This window comes from Lepisosteus platostomus, chromosome 7, assembly GCF_059453375.1.
Source record: "Lepisosteus platostomus isolate fLepPlt1 chromosome 7, fLepPlt1.hap1, whole genome shotgun sequence".
Classification (NCBI taxonomy): Eukaryota; Metazoa; Chordata; class Actinopteri; order Semionotiformes; family Lepisosteidae; genus Lepisosteus; species Lepisosteus platostomus.
In genome coordinates, this window is record NC_142617.1 from 16,745,155 (window position 1) to 16,762,403 (window position 17,249).

General features: G+C 35.6%; 1 long non-coding RNA gene across 2 annotated transcripts in view; it reads right to left on the minus strand.

Annotated features, from left to right (window-relative positions):
- LOC148658403 (uncharacterized) overlaps positions 1 to 17,249 on the minus strand; it is an 85,842-nt gene that overhangs the window by 29,105 nt on the left and 39,488 nt on the right. The window contains exon 1 of one of the 2 annotated variants that reach the window (XR_015940067.1): positions 15,121 to 15,323. The exons of the other annotated variant lie outside the window; for it this stretch is intronic. This is a non-coding gene — a long non-coding RNA (uncharacterized LOC148658403). Of the gene's footprint in view, positions 1 to 15,120; positions 15,324 to 17,249 lie in introns of those variants that run through there. 2 annotated transcript variants of the gene reach the window in all.

The following is a 17,249-nucleotide window of genomic DNA, read 5'->3' on the forward strand; positions in this document are numbered from 1 at the left end:
TTTTGAGCCTTTCAAGTTATTAATTGTTTTAAACTATTCCATGTACAATATAATATCATTCTGTTTTGAAGATCAGCATGTCCTATAAATATGAAAGCCATTTTAAATGGATCATAAAACATTCTGCAGCACATAGTACTTTCATTTGCTTTCATGTTTCTGTTTTATTTTTTAAATCATAAAAAGACCAGAGTAGGCAGGGAATTATGTTCTTTCTTGCCTTGATGTTAGAAAATGGAGAGGTTTACTGGATCAATGGATTGTCATAGGGAAGCAGGACAAGAGGCCTTGCAATTATGATCATAATGCCATAAGAAAACATCCGCACTAGTCGAGAGCATTGTTTTCATCTTTTGGTCCCAGACTTGGTTTTATTGATGCAAGAACATTATTTTCTTCCTTAAATTGTTTAATTGCTTCTTGATGGACGCTAATACGCCTTTACCCTGGTCAAAAAAGTGGAAAATTGGATTTCCACAGAAAAAATCCTACAGGGTTTCTGAACCTTTCCACTATAATTCCTATTTAATCTTCAGTATGATTCCTGGAAGTTTTCCAGAACTCTGTTTTCTGTTGGACAACTGGTGATGAAAATTAGCACTAACTTGTCAAGAGGTACTAACTCTAAGAAAGCCAGGTACTGTATATAACACATAGACAACAATAGAAGACACATGAATTTACAATGTTCAAATTTTAGACTTCAAAGAACTTTCCATGTCCGCTAAAAGTGTACAGTCTTAATCCTCAAGGTCCAGGTTATGAATTAAATACATAAGTTCATAGAAATACATTTTGCAGTATACCTACTCACTCACAATGGGAAAAAAAAATCCATTATCCATTAGTTGGAAATTAACTGCTGTGTATTATTGCATTCATTCTGTCTAGCGGATAAAGACACTTTACAGAAGTCCCTGAAAGCACCTCTTTTTGCAAAATGTCTTTGTCCTGAACAGCTGTTTGAGCATGGCTGCCACATGCTTGTTTGTCTCCTTACCAAGCAGCTGTGACTTAAGGACAGCTTGATTTCAAAATGTTTGAAGTTAGTAGAATCCCACTTAATTGAAATCAGATGCAGGCTAACAGTTGAACCTCAAGCTGTTTACCACTTCACATATCTTGGCATAGGCCAAGTCTGCTGTGGCTACTATCTCTGTGCAAGTCAGGACCTGGGGTTAATCAATTAATAAGATTAAACCTCTTAATTTGACTGACCTCTTGCATTGATTCAACAGTCTGTCTATGTGTCTGAAGTCAGGAAAATGTGCATTTTCTGAGGTAGTCCTTCATTCATCACTCATTTTCCCAACAGTGCATAGATTAACATTCTTGGGAAAGATACTTTTAAAAAGTAAAATTGCAATTTAAAATTACACAGTACAGTACCAAAGGTTGCTTTTTAAAATAAACCTGTCAGAGGAAATCATTTAAAAAGGAATCAGATACACTGATTGATATGTAGTGTAGGATATGTAGTGCTTTGTAAAGAAATGCATTACCTGTTAAAAGTACTTTTTTAAATTAAATAGTAGTCCATTAGATTATGAACTTGTAACTGTGATCTGTTAAACTAGGAATTTGTAACTGAAATGCATTACTTTTTAAATTTATTTTTCCCTGACACTGCTCAACATGGTACAGTATATACAGTATGTTGCAATTGAATGGGACTAAAGACCTTTCTAATGGCATCTTTATGTGAGTGTAACAAGAATTTAATGGCTAGATGATAGATCTTAAGTGAATAGACTAAAGCACTGCAAAAAAGCAACAGACATTGAATTTAAATTATCTTTTACTTCTATGCAGATCTTCTGTTATGGTACAGTATGAAGCATTCTACAGCAGTATTCCAAGGCATGGTTTTGAGAAAGTGTGTTATTAGTAATAATTTCAGTGAGGTCTTTGTAAATTAGCTGGTCAGGGTTTTCTAACCTTTCTGATGTGCAGGACCTCTACAGAGACCTTTGAAGTGTTCTATTGCTTATAATACATTTTGTATTATGTAATTTGTAGCTAAATATACTGTACAAGTATGCAAAATCCACAAAGACATTGATAAATTCTAAAGATTGCTTTAGAATTAACAGAGAAACGCAGACCAATGGGCTTACAAGTAAGTCCTTTTAGAGCCATGAACAGGAGGAAATGCTATTCTTTACATAAAGGTATGTGGGGGTATGGAACAACCTACTCAGTTGTGTTATTGAAGCTCTGGTTTCTTTCACAAAATGGTTGAGTGTGATTCTTTGATCAATTAACGTCTAATTGTAGTTGGGCTAAATGCTCTTCTCTTGTTTTCTAACACAATTTGCAACACAATTCCCCTTAAGAAAAAGATGCCACCATCAATACAGACCTGATGTGCCAACAAGGTCATTCAAGCTTTAAGATAATAAAAGAAAGATGAAAAACAGGACATTGACATCTGGCTCGATATGGCAGGCCTCCCCTAACACCCATTTTGCCTGATAAACTGCTTTCCAGATGCGGCCGGTTTCACACTCAATTAATCTTGCTTAAATTGGTCATTCAAGTGTGGGGAAAGCCATTCGGCAGTAAAGTGAAATTAGACAATAAAACTGTGAATTGGTTGTTGTTTTCAGGATCAGAGGGCATAGGATCAATTCTTACTCTCTGATTGGACTGTGGGCGGTCCTGTCTGTCTTTAACAGGACAGAACTACTCTAGGTTTGCAAGTTATTATTGGAATTAGACTCAAGCATCGAAGGAAATATATATTGGTCTCCTCTGCTTTACGAGCTTTGTCCGAAAGGAAACATAATGGTTACAATGAACCCCTGCCCTAGACTCACTGCCAATTACACATCCACAAATCATTTTGTGGACAGTAGTACCCCAAAGTGTGAGCCTAGGAACCTGTTACTTACTGCGACAAAATAATAAAATGCAATTTAAATGGGTAGCAAAACATGCTGTACTGTAACACACTTTTAGAACTAACTAATCACACTAATTTTCAATTGCAGTTTGAAGTGAAGAAAGGATTGATCTTATAAAATGAGAATTAAAATTTAATATCCTATAAAATGACAATAAGCACAAATCTTTATACAGTATGTGCTTTTATTGACATTTAAACTACCTTATCTGTACATGTACCATGGAGCAAGGAATTATAGATTGGACAAGGAATGTAACTCAAAGCTTATAGTTAAAATCTCAGTTGAACAATTACAATTTCCACAAATGTACCTGGTGGTGAACTTGAACCCATCCCCCCAGATCATATTATGTAAATGCAAAATTCTATCAGACAGGAGGGTGGGATAATCCCTACCTGTCGCTTGGGAATATGGACACTCTTGTCCATTCTGCAATACTAAGCAGTTTGAATTCATTATAAAACAGACATTAAGCTCAATTAAAGCATACCCCTTTTGATACAGAGACGAAGATGGAGAAATAGAAAGGAAGGTTTTCAGCAACAGCAATTAGCTACACAGAAATATGCTGTGCTTGATCCAAAACTACATCTGTTGCATATGCTTTGCAGTTTCAGTGGATCCGGAGTCAGGGAAAAAAGGCAGCAGTCGCCAGACTTTGTCCTTTTTAACTCAAGTATTAAAATACATTTTTAGCTATTTGTACGTAAATGTTGCAGAAAATATTTTCTTTTTATTGCTTTACTGCCGCTGTCTGGGGTCAGGGTAGGCCAGATCTTATCAATCCAAAATTAAGTCTCCTGATAAAAAAACACATATCTTCCTCCCATCCCCCACCCCAGATGCATTAATGAATACCTGACACTAGCAGAACTTTAGAACAGTTTGAAATCTAAACCTCACCTGACCCGACAGTCACAAATTCCTACCCCAATCTCAGCTGCAAATTTCCAACTGGAATACCATGGTTTTTCAAAACTGAACCCCCAAACCAGTCTGGATATTGTATTCAGCCAATCTGTGATTGTTCTAAACCCTGTATGAATATGCAAATTTTTAAGTTATTTTTAAATAAATGAGGTCAAGGTAAAGCAGTGTGTATACTGCGGTAAAGCACATTTTAGGTGTGCTGCTTGAATCAGACAACTGGAGAGGCAGGGAGTATTCCAGGACAGGTGTGAAAAACATTGCAATTGATGCCTCTAGCAAACCAGACTGCCAGTACATGATATGGAATTTACATTTGGCAAGTGGGACACATTTTTTAATTAATTCATTCGATTTAACGTTTTAGACTTTAGGTTTCAGTAGACGTGACGGAAATGCACAGAAATGTTATGTGACTCAGAGTAACTTGGCTTATTTTGGTTTATTCTGCCCAAAATATAACATTTTAAAACCAACCCAAAATCATTTATATCATTTATAAAGAGCAGACAAAAATAACTTACTCAAATCATATAATCAATCTATTTAAAGCTTTACTTAGATGATAGGTAACAGAGAGTTAGGTTATTCAAAGGTCTGCCCTGTAGCCTGATACTGTTACAGTATATAGTAAATTAATTAAAATAGCAAAACATATTCCCCATATAGGTAAATGTTAGAAATAATACAGTATTATTTTCCATTCCATGTGAGCTTCCATAAAGTTAAATGCTGTATGTGAAACAGTTTAAATTTGATAAAAGTAAGCCAATCATCTGACTAGTTATTGGCTGAGTTAAAAACTCAAGGGAAAACTCCTGAAAATAGTGGCCAGCATTGTGGACCTCTGCTATAATTATGTTCAATAAGAATTATTTCATGATGCATCACCAGTATAATGCTACATGACTTCAGAGGCACAGAGCTAACTTGTAATAAGTACATGGTTATCTACCAGAAATTGAGCAGTTCTGTCCAGAAACCAGCTCTTGGATTCTGTTTTCAATACAGACCAAAATATAACAGTTTAGGAATATTCATACATAATTGTGATCAAAGGAGATTTTATTTTTGAGCAAGTTCAGTATTCCCCTTTTAGTGGTGGAACCTCATATTTTACATATTGTCAGGCCATTCTAATGCTGTTCTCAGGCAGTTTTTAGGTGGAGTCTTATTTTGAGGTGAAGTCTCCAGTTTTTAGTTTTTAGTCTCATTCAACCCAGAGGTTTTCTTCATAATAGTTATGAACTATGTTTTGCTGTCTATACCTGCCTCTGGCTTTTTAAAGGATAGTGACAAATTCCAACATACCCACTCAAAAATTAAAATAGTGGCAAATCTGCATATTCTAATGGCATTAATGGCACAAGTCTAATGTCTAAAGTTGCAGTCTCTGGATTCTCTTATGTCTGTTACTCCTGAAATAACAATTGGGAGGCCTGTGTTGTGTGCCCTTCTTAACCCACATTCTCCAAGATGACAATGCCTTTCACTACAGGAAATGACATGCCCAGAAGTTCTGTTTTTCTTATATTTGTATTCATACTGTATATGGTGTACATCATGCCAGTTCATGGTAATTTTTCGGAAACTAAAAATTAAATTATTATTTATGTGGCAGACTTAAATAATTAGACTCTCTTATTATTATTTATGTTACTATATGTAGGTCAGAGTTCGTCATAATTTTCCATAATGCATACATAACCAGATGAGTAGGCAAACAAGCAAATAATGTTACCTGTGAAAAAATTCCACACCTTTTCAGAGTGTGGGAATCATATTCTTTGCCCCCAAGAAAAATAATGGCAGAAATGTTACCAAATATAGACAGTTTAAGGATTTAGGGCGCCCGCCTGAACCCCGTTGCGTCACAATATGCAGAGTTAGGTTTTATTAATGTATAATTTATGAAATTAGAAGAAAAGGCAATCTCAGTGCACTGTGGGATTTTGAAGTAGTTAGACAAGCAACCTGCTGTCCAACATCGATGAATAACTGTTTGGTACTGTGTCTGCCCTGTGATGGTCCATCCAGGGAGTACCCAGCCTTTTGCCTGTTGCTTGGCTCAGGCTCTGCTGAAACCCTAAATTGCATGAAGCAGTTAGAAAATAGATGGATGGATTTCCTTAAGATTTACCAGGTGGAGTCAGGAATACAATACAATCACAATCCAACACCAGAACAAATACCAAGTCATTGATCTTTTCTAGATTCTCACTTGAATCTACTGTAAAAGCAACTTTCCCTTTGTTAATTCAAGTGACCCCTTTACCCGTTACTACTCTGCTGCAATATATTAAAAATGACCCATTAGTGGAAAACGGTTTGTCCATCAGATTTTATTTTCATCCAAATGCAACCAGACTAGTTAAGTAACTGGTTGGATGCCTTGTCAAGAAAACCTCTGGACAGCAGATTGATGGGATTTGATGCTCATTCCCTGAAGGGATGAGCCGTCAGGGGGATTTCAGATTGGGTAAGAGCAGGGAGACAGGTGATGAGCCACAGGGCTAATTGGCAAATGTTTATGAGCTGCCGTGAGGTTGTCATGGAAGCCGAGCATCTCACATCTAATTTGGATGTCAGTGGCACTTATCAGTCTATTATATTAATTTCATTAGAAGCTTCTGATGTAACATAATGGCTGAAATTGCTGTAAGGTAATAATACTTTTCTAGCATTTGGGAAAAGAAAATTGTCATGCCAGATATCTAGTGCTTTTTTAGTCTTTCAGTTGGTTTTATTTTTCTTTCCGTGTTTCCAGAACTACATTTGCATAATGGTTTGGAGTCCCTCTCTGTGGGCCTGCGGTATTCTAGTGTAAGCTGTGAGAGTGGGCGGTTAAAAATGAGTGTTCACGATCATACAGGTGAGTCACTCTGTAAGCCTTGCATTACATGCATCCAATGAACCGTTTTACCTGACTAAGCCATTATGTTATTTGAGTGTCACAAATAGGATCCCAGTGCCTTTAACTCCATATAGATACAAATCTGCTGTTCTGGTACTACGTTTGGTAGTTTTCCTTTCTCTCTAATCTCCGTACAGGATGGCTTCAAACGCTATTTTTTCCACCAGTTAGCCTCAGATAACCCCAGACTCATTTTTCAGTTAACACACAGTTCACTTTTTGTTGAAATGCAAAAGTAAACTACATATATAAATTATTAGAAATAAGCTACTTCTTTAGCATATAATTGCGATAGAACTGGAATCACAGAATCATGGCTAATAGAAAATGATGGTGAAGATTACAATTACAAGTACTGTACAAGGGGCACAAGCATTCTGGAGAGACAGTAAAGGGGTGTAGGTTTTGTATCAGAAAGTCTATTTAGACACAGTAAATGAGTCAAGAGTTCTACAGTATAATACTGAAAGAGGCAGAAGTATTACCTATTTATTACCCAGTCCCTGTTTATTGTAAGAAACACTCAAAATACTCAGAATGTAAATAGAGCCTGATGGTATTCTACCTTATACCTGGTAATAGGTTATGTTTACCTGTAGGCTATTAAACAGTCACTCAGGATCTCAAGGCATATCCACTAACTGGAATTTTGCTTAGTGTAGCACCCATCAAATATGGAAACAAGATCAAGCCCTTTAATTGTCTGAAAACATGTCTTAGATGTACAGTATTGCATATTGTACACGTAGAACTAAACTAGTGAATCATCAGCACGCCAAGAGGATTTAAGGGGAGGGTCGATATGGTTATATCAAAGCCAAAATTGGATATATCAAAGCCCACCCCTATACCATCACATAATCTACCACAGTATGCATGGTAAAAATACATAAGTAACTCTCCCTTTAATGATAATTAAATTACTAATGCATTAGCTTTAAGTAAATTGAAATTACATTGACCAGCTAAAAGGAACAACAGTAATCACAAATTGATAGTAATCAGTAAAATAAACAACATGAATCCTTCTCTGTGTCCAGCAATAAAATTATCAGTGAACCTGTAACGTCGTCTCTAGCCTGTCATTTTCCACAATGCTAACACAGAACTGGGAGTGTTCTGTACAATATAAAAACAAGACCTTGTTGAGATGCAGATACTGGGCAATGGGTACCTGGGCAAGAGTCAGGGAGATACTCATTCACTAACTAGAGTTATCTCACGATTCCTAGTCTGCACCACTAATTTAAAAGTTGTGGTGAACCTGATCTGCTCTTTTTTCATCCAAGATCTCGTCAGCCAGGCTGAATTGTGAATAAGCAAATCTGCAGATGTTAAATTCACAGATGTTAAGACCCTACTGTATACAGACCCTACTACTCTATACACTACAAATATGTACATTTTGATTTTCGGAAGGTTTTTATGAAACTGTACAGTACAGTAATTAGTGGAATGCCTACAGCAGTCTGTATTAGGACCTCTGTTCTTATTGTATAAATGACATATATTCTGGTATAGTTAGTAAACATGTCAAATTGTCAAAAAAAAAAACATGACACCCAAAACAGGCTAATTACCAAACACTATAAAAGCTAAAAGGAAATTCAAAAAACACAAAGTTCAAGACTAGGCAAAAACCTGACAGAAGACATTTAATGTAAATGTAATGTCAAAGTTCAGGGTGTTACATGCAGATAGGAAAACAATAAACCATAACTACAAAAGAAAGAAAGTCTACAAAAGAGAGGACTGGGAAAATAATTAAATTCAGGTATTTTATTTTTGAGCAAAAAGCTCAAATTAAGGACGTTTTCTGCTTCAAAACTTAAAGTAACAGCATTAAACTCAATTGAAAGTTAGAAGGTTGTATTCTTGAAGCAAGGCCTTAACTTAAGTTAGTTCATAATTATCTACATAGGATGCACAAATTGGAGAATATTGCATATGTACATTTCATTTTACTGTAGTAGGTTTATTTCTATACCATAATGGGCCTACTAAACAAAACAGCATATAGCCATTTTTTATTAAACCAATGCAGATATTTCTTGGCCAAATGAAAGATTACACATTTCTTTCACATAGATCATTTCACTCTAAGACAAGCAGGAAAGAAATCAGATTAGACATGGTCATGTTTATTGTTGTCCACGTTCACCCTCATAAACCCTCTGTGGTGAATTTATCAATGTGCTTTCTTGATCTCCTGAATTGTAATTGCATTAAAGATAAATGCTCCCCAACTGCCCTTAACTTGCTTTCCATATTACTGTCTGGCACATTTATTGACTCAAAAGTTAATTGAGAAGTCTCTAAGTCAATAAACCTGACACACCATGCGGGCAGCACAATAGATTAAGGCCATGTCTTAATGCCTGGAACTGGCTCAGGCATAGCACTGAAGTATTAGAGACCTGGCCTGCTAGACTCCTCTTAATTTGCTCTATGATGTACAAAGGCATGTGCTTCTAACGAAGCCCTTTTCACTTGATTAGAAGCAAGACTGCTCTGGCAAGAAAGAGGGGAAAAAGTAGGAAAAAAAACATTGATTTTGCAGCTGAGACGCTTCTTGCTAAACTTGAACTGAGAAACAGCTGTGAAAGCTGAGAAAATCATGTTCCCTCAGGAGGTTGCAACAATGAATGGGCAAAATGTGCACACATCAGCCACGTTGGATTTTAATCTTAATAAAACATTGAATAAAGAAGCATACTATGTTTATCCTTGTAATGGGCTAGCCATAAGTACATGTAAGAAGTTTTGAAAACAGGGGAAGGTTCATAATATGTGGCCAAAAAGTAAAGACATCCTTATTTTAACACATTTACACCCACTTCCTATATAAGGACGATTTCTTTGATGAGTGTGCACTTCAAGCAATTCAACCTTAATTTCCTCACTGTATCAGAATTCACTGACACATACATAGTTCAGTCCTGCACTGTGAAACAGGAATCACTGTAAAGGTACAGTACCAGCACGGAATATATCATGCCTTGCAACACCCAGATACAATTGAAGCATCACTTTCAGAGAGCAGGGCGGAAACTACTTTATTTTTCCAATTCAGTCAGTAAGTAATTTCCACATTTCAGGGTCAAATGTGAAAACCCATTACTTTAGAAAAAGCTGGTATGGTCAGTGAAGGCTAATTAAATTGGTTAACCACAAGAAAAAATATTTTCATAATGACCACTATAATGCTGCATGAAAATGCTTTGAAAATGGCAATCACTTATACTTGTGTGCAAGAAAAGAAAAAACTGTAGAAATAAAGAACAACTGCTAACAAACAAAAAAAGTGAAGCATGATGCTATCATTAATGTTTTGATGTTGGGGAACATGGAAGTAATACAGTACATTAGAAAGCAAAGACGGACGTTTTCTCTAATAATAATTGCAATATATTTGGAAAACATGAGGCCTTCTAACACACAAGCAACACATTTCATGAGTTAGACCCCGTGGATGGTTAGTGACATAGCATCTTAAGATTTCAGGAAAGTCTCACTTCTTATTGTTCAATTCGTGATAACATCACTTGTCAAAACGCCAGCATTTACTCCCTTATCTCGTATCATATTCCATTTACCAGCGAAAACAATATTTCACCGGGCCATGAAAAATGCAATTCATATGGAAGGAATGTCTGTATCATTGTGGCAGCAGCCAGTGTAAATGAAGGAAGTTGGTTTCATTGGAAGACAAGGAAACATTCTGAAACAATCGAATGGAACTCTACAGGAAGTGACACACTTGAAGCATCCCGTTTTTTATCTTAGTTTAAAGATGAACAGATAAGGAATCTCATACATTATACATTATACATGTTTTCAATTTTCAGATTTTTAGATAATGCTAAAAAATATATGTTTTGGGAAACCATTATGAAACTGGAATCAAAAGGATACATAAAAAAGCCTTGCCCTACTGAGATAAAGATTGTTTTCCTAAGGAATTGATTAACTAGACCAAGATGAATTATGTTGTTTTTTTCCTTTTAATAGCATACTCTTCAGTTTCTGTGGGCGCATACAGAATTATTGTACAGAAGCTTACACAGATTCATATGAAGCAGACATGGACATTTGTTGAAATGTCAAGTATTAAAAATTATAAGTGTTAGATATGAGTACTTCTTCTGTGCAGTACCTTTAACCAAAGGAACACTTATGGGTAAAACTAATGGAACAATTCAATAATGGAGTCTTCTGCATAATCATCTAGGGCCACGACTTGAGATTGCCGATCTAAACAAATGGAGGTAAAACAGTACGAATGCAGCTGAAAAGTGTATAATAAATTAATTTCATTCAATCCTTAAAACAATACCAATTTGCATTTATTATTCTGGTAGTTTTATTATTTTGTTATATGTTATACAGTATGTTACAGTTTGTTGAATTATTCAGTTTTATTATTCAGTTAGGTAGTACAAACCCCACCCACCCAATTCTATCAGCTTAGGGAATGTGATAAATAAAACATGTAAGCTTTTCTTGAAGGCCATTTCCAGTAGATAAGTCTGCGTCCAAAATCTTCTAATTCAAATGAAATAATTCTGCACCACCATTTTGTGTCTATTTTAAAATATGTGTCTGTTTTTCTTTTAAGGAATAACTAATGGAAGCATTAGTATCTGTGTTCTGGTGAAACACACACTCTCATTTTCATTTTGAGGAATATTTTCCCAGCTAGGTCACAAGGTGCCCTAGTGGTATGTAAGTGCTGTTGGCATCACAGAGTGCTATTTTGCATACATTCTGCTTTCTGTTTCATAGAAAAGGCCTTTGTTCAACATTTTCTGACAGTTAAAAGTGGCTGGTGTGGATATTCTAGTCAGGATATTCCTCCTAACGTCCTCTTCCAGTCCAATGGGTACAGTCACTTCAGTTCTTTTTCTCTTTACAAGTATTTATGAGAGAGTTGAGCAGGATTTTCTGGAAATTCTACTTCCTGAGTCCTCTCTCAAAACAAAAGTAAAGAAAAAATGGCACTTCAAAAAAAGTTTAAGAAAAGGTCAAAACTTATTTTTGTCCTCCATGAGAATCTTGCTTATTCTGAATTAGGATACATACAGTAAATAATAAAAACTATTTTATAGATATACTGTAGCACTTTTCTTCCCAGAGGAACCCAAGGCTTCATACTGTATATACAGAAGCAGGGGACTCACTTCATTCACAGCTACAGTACAGTGCTCTATGGGGTTGTACATGGATACCATTTCATTTTCCTTCAGAAGTAGTTTGGATGCAGTTCAGCAGTTATCAGCCCAGATGCCTCCCCTATGTGCTACACAGTTCCCTACTGTAGTGTGAAAGAACAATGTAACCCAAACGTTCTAAAAGGGGCAATTTACTCAAATGGTCTTCCAGGTAGATTTTGTGAATCAGAATAGAAGAGAGTGATAAAAGGCATGGTGGAATATTGATCCTTCTGTATGCAGTCAATACTGCATATCATGGAAGAGATGTATGTAAGTATTCTGTAAGAAGAAAGAAGAAATCTAAAAGTTAATTAGGGAATAAGCCAAATCATGCCAGGATATGTAAGTATATGTGTATTGTTCAGAAGAAAAACATGAAGCACTTTTTCCAGTTTATACAGTCACCTCAGCATTAAATATTTAATCCATGTTCATCAAATCTACAGGTATCTGTGTTACCATGTAGCCCTGATTAGCCCTTAATTAAGAAAATCTGTCCATTTAATGAGGCAGTTGATATCTGTGAAAACTACTTGAATGGCATGCTCTGAGAGTCATGGTATTGAATTGCCACGGTAACAGAACCGCAGGATGTATTCCACAGGTAGCCTTCAGGGGATAGTTGTGAGGGGTTTGCAGTCAGCACTGGTGTAGTGAAGATGTTTTTCAGAATTATTGGGAAATGAATAGAAACGCTATTAAAACCTACGTGAAGGTAACCACTCAGCTAACCTCAAGCTGTGATCTCGCAGGCATTGAGTTAATCACGAGGTAAGATAGATCAATTCAGGAACTTGTATCAGAACAAAAAAATGCAAAAGCTTTTATGAAACAAACTTTCACGACTGGTAGTGGGATTTTCAGGTTGTGTTCCAACATCATTCCACTGTGCAATCCCTGACTAAAGTTCAATTGTTAAAAAAACAGGCAAAAACAAGTACTATAAAGTCCTAATATCGATGCAATGGTGCCATATGGGATAACATAAAAGAAGAAAAGAAGAAATTAAATAAGGGATGCCTATCAGATTAATGTTTTGTCATTAAAACATTAAAAGAAAATAAGAAAAGTTACAAGTTAGAGGCGGCCATTTGACTCATCTAACTTGTTTGATCATAGCTATTTCATGTGAAGATCTCATATAGCTGTTTCTTGAAAGAATTCAGGGTATCAGATTTGATAACATGGCTTGTTAGCTTGTTCCATGCTTCCACAAACCTTTGTGGAAAGAAGTGTTTCTTGTTTTTGGTTTTAAATGCACTTCTTCATAGTACATGCTTTATCAACATAAACACCTACAGGTCCTCACACCTGAAGAAAGCTTCACAGCCAAAATGTTGTGTTTTCTTTCTTCTCTTTTCAGCCTGGAATAAACCTATTACTTGTTCCTTTGCAGACTACGCATGCTGACGCAGCTATCCACCTGAACTACTTCAACCTACAGGTGCATGTCTTTTCCATAAGTAGCATCTTCAAACTTACTGTTTTCTATTTTATATGTAGAGTTTACTGTATGTTATTGTTACCTGTATGCAATTGTGCAATTATTCACTCATCCATATTAAATGTGAGCTGCAGGTGTTTGACCAGTCTTGAATTTACCTAAAATCAGAATGTACTTGTTGATTCTACAGTATTTCTTAAATTCCCCTAATTGAATATTGTCCCCAAACATGACAAGTTTACTAACTATACCAGAATCTATAACATGATATAATGGTTCTGGTCCAGTATATATTCTTCAGTAGTCTTGTAGGATGTTTTGACATTTTGTTTCAAATTTCTAGAAAAAGCACTTACAGTCTTGTACCAGTTTGACCAATTTATTGACACTCTCAGAAAAGCACATTCTGGACTTTCGATAACTGAGAAAATGATTCTACACACACAGCCACACATTCATTTAAAATGTAATTGCAATGTTGCAAAGGATATTTTCTTGGTTTTAATGCATAATTAACACTCTGCCTCTTTGTCAAGAATATCTTAAGTGTATTTAACAATACAGTAATTCTTTCGAGCAAGTGGTGCTGAAGATTAGATCTGCAGCTCTACAGATATCTATGCATCAATACCCTCAAAATTAAAAGAGAAAATAACTTTATATGCAATTTACCTAACCTTGTTTTACCCTTTTCTCTTTTTAAGACACATCTTACAACCTGTTGCCAGAGGAACAGCTGCTGTGCAACCTGGGAAAATGAAAGCCCAAGTAGGGAAAAGACCTCATTAGCAAAGGAGAGAATGCCAATTAGATGTGTTAATCATTTGGGAATTTGACACCTCTTATTAAGTGAAGGCAATAAAGAGCTGAAATATTTCAGGGATTAAAAAGGAAACCTTCTGGTGTAAAATGAGAACTCATTACTGTATCCTTTCTTTGGCATTAAAGCTTAACAAAAAGTGGAGTAGCCCTTACTATTGTGACACTTTCTGTGAGGTCGCATCTAAAAACTGCAAGCAGAAGTTTCAAAATATTAATTTTACTCCTCCTGGTCAGTTCCCCATTCACATACACCTCCTAGAACATAAGGAAAATGGATTGTATACATCTAAAACTCTTTTAGATGTATGGTTAAATCTTTTATTGACTGGCTCATCTTCTGGGTTAAATATGTCTCAAAAATCCATTAGTTCTAATTTAAATCATGCAGTACTGATGCTTATTGAAGTATCTTTCCTACTAAGTCTTTCATTTTGACTGTTCAGCTTTGACAAATACAATATTTAAATTAAGTAATCATGACATTTAATTAAACGTGGATTTCATACATTGCACACAATGTCACAAATGGCCAAGAAAATAGCACAGCATGTCAAAACATTAAAATGGTGTCTCACCATTCTCATAGGCATTTATTAAACAGTAGAACACTTCAGCTGGTTCAGGCTTTCTCCCTAAACCTTGAATAAATTAATAATAATTAACTTGTAAACTGAGATTCTCATTAAGCTGAATCAGTTTCCTAATTGTTGAGACTGAACAGAGCTTTGTGGTGAGCCTTTAGTGTACGAAAATCTTTGTTTGCTGAAATTATGCTAACTGGAAAACGAGGCAACGTGCTTTTCTCCATGAATGTCTCTGGTATCCATATGTTCAGGAAATATGTCATCATACACACATGCTGTTTAAACACTGTTCCGTAATCACACTTACAATGCTGACCAGGAAGCTGCACCACTGGCTGATAGATGGATGCCACCCTCACAGGTTTGTGTATTTGAGAGAAAGTGGAATTCACCAGTGTCAGCTTGAAAAGGAAAAACAAGTGGTTTTCAGCAATGAAGGCCGTTGGTGTGAGCTGTAATAAACCATTTAAAAAATAACATGAAATAAAACATTTTCTGTAATCCGGTCATTTAAAAAAAAGGAGCTTATACGGGAGGAACTTAGTCTACCAATGCTGAAAAAAAAAAAAAAAACAACTTTAAAAGGTGAGGAAACACATTTTTACATTTTTACTGATTTACATGAAGAAATGTTTTCAAAATCAACACGAAAGGTACCTAAGTCTATGTACCAATTGCTGTGCTTACAGCATACACTGTATTGTATGTCAATCTAACTCTATGACTTTGAAAACCTTCCCATCAGGAGATTTTAGAAAGAATTCTTGCTTATTTAAGAGAAAAACAGAACACATTGGAACTTTTATTCTAGTAAAAATTATATAATATGGTAACACAATTACATAACAAAGGCTCTCAAGACATGGAGGCAATCCAGCCCATATTTCTTATGTGGTCGCTACCCAACTAATCTAATATACTGTAAATTATTTTAATCTAAATTTTTATCCAGCCGTTTCCTGAATGAGGACAGAATTTGGGCTACAACTACATTGCTCGGAAGCCTTTGTTCTTTGTATAAAGAATCCATTCTTATTCTTTATCCTAAATTAATTCCCTTTCAGTAATGTGTGATTGCCTGTTTATCCAATTGGGACCACATGTCATTGCTTCACTGCTACTGAGTCTCTTGGGTTGACCCTGTCCCTTAGATTGTACTGTATATACTTGGATCAAATCTTACCTCAATTTGCTTCTCCTATTCTGCCTTTTGGTATTCTAATTTTTGGTAAAGTAACCAAATTGAACTCCATTAGTTTTTATTAGATCTTTCTAGTTCATTGTAAAGCTCAAACATAGTTTCCCTGGATTTCCTTTCTAACACTTTTTGCTATATACCCAAGCATTGTGTGCTTTTTTATTGCTTCCCCACATTGTTTAATCTTTTGTGTAGTTTTACGCACCTGCATCAGAATCATCAATATGACACACAGGGTGTGCTGTTACAGCCTTTCAGATCACTTTTCAATGTTAAAATTCATTTGACATGTAACAGCCCCTGCCAAGACATATACAAAGACATATACCCCTGTTTTTGGATGATTTACCAAATTAGATCCCTTGCTAGTGTTGCTAATGTCTGAATCTAAACCTTTTATAAACAGCTAAATCTTTTATCAATGAAGAAAAGCAGTGATCCTTAAATGGATGAATAAATGGATGTTATGACACACTGTTTCTTGTTCATTAATACTGTGTTGTCTTTGTTATATATTGTGCCTTCCGGATTTCATTGTACAGTAAGCTATGTGTACTGTATTTATAAATTAGGTGGTTATAGCATATACCTATTGTTACCTTTTGTTATTGTTAAATTACTTTTTAGAGGTTCAAAACTTCTTGTACTCTCTTCTGTTCTATAGCTTGCAAGTTTTTTTATATAGAAGCAAGTCCCATCACCTCTGTCTACCCTATTCTGCCATTTTATCATAATTATAATCACCCTATCATTATTCTTGATCATGTGTGAATTATTTGTATAATATCATAGCTGCACTTTAATGCAACAGCTTTGAATTCATCCATTTTATTCCTTACGTTTCTGAGTTTCCTTACGCATTTAAAAATCAATGTTATTTTAGGTGTTTCAGGTGTTTTGCAATGAGCTCTCCTGATCCCACCAAATTTGACCTGTTTTGAACTCCCTGCACCCAAGTTCCATAGTTCATAAGAACATAAGAAAGGTTATAAACAAGAGGTCGCCATCTGGCCCTTCCGGTCTGTTTGCGGTAGTTGGTAGCCATTTGATTTAAGGGTGTGCCCAGATCTATCTCTAGTAAGACCTAAAAGTGATACACTCCATCCAGAAAGCCAATCATCTTATAAGCCACACTTTGTGGCAGCCTTATACTGTGAATGCTTTCTGCTGATGTATCAAAAACCCTTTTTAACTCAGCCCAAGTTTAGAAAAAGTGATAAGGCATTTTATAAATTTAC